The sequence below is a fragment of the Sinocyclocheilus rhinocerous genome, unplaced genomic scaffold (assembly GCF_001515625.1).
Source record: "Sinocyclocheilus rhinocerous isolate Xijiao unplaced genomic scaffold, SAMN03320098_v1.1 scaffold1213, whole genome shotgun sequence".
In the NCBI taxonomy this organism is placed as follows: domain Eukaryota; kingdom Metazoa; phylum Chordata; class Actinopteri; order Cypriniformes; family Cyprinidae; genus Sinocyclocheilus; species Sinocyclocheilus rhinocerous.
Window position 1 is genome coordinate 279,232 of NW_015625600.1, and position 4,310 is coordinate 283,541.

Sequence of the window (4,310 nt, forward strand, 5' to 3'; positions counted from 1 at the left end):
CCATGGCGGAGCAGGGGACTCGGGAGGCCATGGCGGAGCAGGTAGTTTAGGAGGCCACGGTGAAGCAGCCTCCGAGGCCGCGGCCCCAACCCCCGCCTCGGCCTCTACGGCTGGAGCCTTACTACCCCCCCCCCCAAAAAAAAATCCTTGGGAGGACTTAAGGGGTTGAACTCGGGGCCTGGAGCCCTACCTGGGCTTAACAGGGGATCAGGAACCCTACCTGGGCTTAACGGGTGATCAGGAGTCCTCCCTGGGCTTAACGGGTGATCAGGAGCCCTCCCTGGGCTTGACTGGGGGTCTGGGAAGCGCTTACGAGGTGCTGGCACTGGAGGGCGCTCTGGAGGAGCAGGCACAGCAAGGCGCTTTCGAGGAGCCGACACGGGAGAGAGCTCTGGGGCTGGAGCCGACACGGGAGCGGGCTCTGGGGCTGGCAGGCTTGTCTTCGGCGCGGCCGGTGGGCTGGAGTGAGCCGTGGCCGGCGGGCATGACAACGGCACGGCCGGCGCGCTGAACTTTGGAGCAGACGGTGAACTTGACGATGCCGCGGCCGGTGGGCTGGTTCTGGCTCGGGGCAGGACGCTCTCCATACACTGGAGGATTCCTTCCCTCCAGCTTAGTCCCGTGGTGTCTGGGAGCTCCACGGGGCGATGGTAGTTGGCCCCGTGCCAGAACAGCGAGTTGAGGGTGGAGTCATCTAAGGCCGTAGCGAACCTGCAAAACTCCCAGGAATAATCAACAAAGGGGACATCCAGGCGAGCTAGGGCGGCGAACCGAGCGGCAATTTCCATGCCGCGGGGAAAACAGGGGAAACAAAAAACTTTCACAAAAGGCGGAAAACAAACACGGGGGAATGATGCCGCTTACTTCTTTGTTGGTCCGGTATTCTGTCACGTCGTGCTACTGTGTGGAGCATGGAGACGACGGAGCAAAGAGACGAGGAGTAGAATTCAAACCAACAAGCTTTAATGCCATATTAATTTTTTTATGTTAAAATTTTAATTTTTACTTTTTTTTTTTCGATTTTACTTGAACACAGGTGATTCTTCATTAAAATATGAACAAAACTCCAACAAAAACAAATTCTTCAGCTGATATTATGTCAGACTAAACTGGCAGAGTCTGTACCACAAGCACCTGTGAGTAAAACAATGCTCTTGTATAATGAAGCACTGCCGTGCAGCCAATAAGAGAGCTGTTTCTGTGCTGCTACACATGGGGAAGTGGTTACAGCGACTTCCCCTCACAAGATGTTGAAAGCATCAAAGTTTCCAACCGGAAACAGATGACACTCACAATGTCTCTGCAACTATCACAACGCGGTGTCTTTTTCCAAACAACTGACAAGTATATGCATCAATATATTATCAGTATACATACACATTAAAATATAAGCAAATGTCTTAGATTTATGCTACATCGATTTGATGTACCAATACAGGAAGAACCGAAAACATGCAATTGCACAGCATTAGTCATGTTGAAACCTTGTGTCAAGAGTAAATGTTTGGTGACATGTTTGAGGTGATAAGGTCAGAAATTCTATATACTGTCTATTTTCAGGTATATTTTCTGCTTCAAGAAAAAAAATTATTTTGTTTTGTTAAGTGTTATGGTAACTATAATATTCCATAGCAAGGGCATCTGTGCAGGATTTGAAGTCTGGAAAGCTCAGTGTTTCCATTTGTTTCACAATTGCATGTGTTTTGAATTAAATATCAAGAAAGTTATTTAGTTATACTGCAATCAAACCGGTCTTACCTTGCAGGATAACTGTAACAAAGTCCTGAATTTTGTATATTTCGGATATATTTCATTTCATTAACTTGCTCTTTAAAAAGTAAATGTCTGATATAAATGTGTTTGGCCCATGTACAACTCATACTAGCTTACTGCGAGTCCCTTGTGAAAAGTACACTTATATATAGCATATAGCATAGCACATCTCTCTTCGACAAGCTGCTCAATTTATGCAATAATTCATAATCTGTATAAAATGAAAAGTACAAAATTAGTTACAGTATTTGCCTAAAGTTACTTTGGAATTCAAATACCTACCTTAAATGCAATAGTAATAGTGATGCTTGCCTTAGCAAACACTATCAATAAGAGTTGATTCCTAAACAAACAGACTAAATATTTGGTAACACTATTTTAAGGACCAATTCCCACTAACTAGTTGTGCATTAGCATGCACATTACTAGCATATTGGCTATTTAAAGCACATATTAATGCCTTGTTCTGCATGACCATATTTTAGATCCCATAATCATACCCTATACCTACATTTAACATCTACCTTACTAACTATTAATAAGCAGCAAATTAGCAGTCTATTGTGGGAACACTTGGTTAATTGTAGCACATCTCTCTTCGACAAGCTGCTCAATTTATGCAATAATTCATAATCTGTATAAAATGAAAAGTACAAAATTAGTTACAGTATTTGCCTAAAGTTACTTTGGAATTCAAATACCTACCTTAAATGCAATAGTAATAGTGATGCTTGCCTTAGCAAACACTATCAATAAGAGTTGATTCCTAAACAAACAGACTAAATATTTGGTAACACTATTTTAAGGACCAATTCCCACTAACTAGTTGCGCATTAGCATGCATATTACTAGCATATTGGCTATTTAAAGCACATATTAATGCCTTGACCATGCCTTGATTCTGCATGACCATATTTTAGATCCCATAATCATACCCTATACCTACATTTAACATCTACCTTACTAACTATTAATAAGCAGCAAATTAGCAGTTTATTGTGGGAAAACTTGGTTAATTGTGAAATGTGTTTCCTATTCTAAAGTTTTACCAAATATGTTGACGTTCAAATGTCATTTTTGAGGCTGCGGTCTTGTTAGCATTTACCACAGAATTAAATATTAATGTAAGACGTTAGAAAACCTACAAACAGATATATTTTGCAGCATTCCATGATTCTGAAAAAAATAATTTAGCTCATTTTCACCATTTTCACAGTAGCCTTGTAGCTATAATGTTGCTGCAGTAATGCTTTTTAAAATCGCCGAGATGCTATCGATGCTATCATGTTATTTTAGTCTGAGGAAAACAGTCATTACAGACCCAGACAGACTGTTGACTTTGGGGTAACCTGATAGAAAAACAGCCTCCTGTTTGTTTCTTCATCAAACACTCCGGCACAGAGTTTTAGCTCAGCTGGTGTGCCGTTCTATGATTCCTGTCGCAGTGCTTGTATACTTTAGCTGTTATGCTTGAAACACTAAACCTCTTCATCATAAGTACAGCCTGAGACAAAAAAAAAAGTATGCTTTGAGGCTAAAACTTATGCATGTGGAATATTTTTCTGGATGGATTTTTGTATTACTTCAGTGGATAGTCCAAAACTATTAGATTAGTGTGTTTTAGCAAATATCACACTGATATGGGTGTGGTGTTATTTGTTCTGTTTGCCGTGTCAAACAATGTAACAATATAATGATTTAATTGACAATTAATCCAGTCATAAGAAAAGAGTCAGTAGTTTGAGATATTTTCCACAGTGCCTTCTGCCCAGTTTAAACAACTTAATGGTCAAAAGCAAATCTGCCCATGTCATCTTTATGTCTGGACCCTAATCAATAATCATCAGTACAACATACAGGTAGAGATACAGCATCCTGGTCTAGCATTTTAACTCCTTTTTTCATAAAAACAATTAAAATGACTTATTTATGACAACAATTTACAGAACTGTGGAATTAGACAAGTCTTAGGCACCAGAGACACTACAAAATCATCTTTTTACTTGATTAGTGTCAGCTGTAACAAGTATTTGAACAAAATAGACAACCCACTGAATCTAGTCCTATTTGTCTGAGGAAAAACATCACTTACCTTGGTTTATCTGGCAGCTTTAATGACTAGGTGATGGGGTCATAAATAAGTTTTCTGTAAAATGCCTCTCTTTCCTGTTTAACGGTGGACACCACCCAACCCACATGCAGCAGGGTGCTGAGCTGTAGCGCTTCTGTTAGTCACTGACACTTCACTTACTTCCTGCCTGACACGGAAGTTCAGGTCTAAACCTGTTTCTGCATTCCATGTGACGCTGAAAAGTAGTGGCACAGTTGAGATTGTGTATGAGACAAGCCAACCAGAGCTAGTTTATTATTTCTCTTTAGATTACATATTGGTCAATGATTGATAAGCATTTCTCTCTGTTAATAATTAATGCCATTGTTATGCGTGTCTGCTTTTTGTCAGCAATGACACATGCTTCAACATAAAGTGAATGTCATTTTATAAACCTGCTTGCTAGTGCATTTTTGTTGTGAAGGCA

At 40.7% G+C, this 4,310-nt stretch overlaps 1 protein-coding gene across 2 annotated transcripts in view; it reads right to left on the reverse strand.

Moving 5' to 3' along the window:
* The window catches only part of LOC107758334 (amyloid beta A4 precursor protein-binding family B member 1-interacting protein), a 38,138-nt gene that overhangs the window by 31,160 nt on the left and 2,668 nt on the right, over positions 1–4,310 (reverse strand). The window contains exon 1 of one of the 2 annotated variants that reach the window (XM_016576051.1): positions 3,866–3,987. The exons of the other annotated variant lie outside the window; for it this stretch is intronic. The gene's annotated coding sequence lies outside the window, so the exon portion shown is untranslated. Of the gene's footprint in view, positions 1–3,865; positions 3,988–4,310 lie in introns of those variants that run through there. 2 annotated transcript variants of the gene reach the window in all.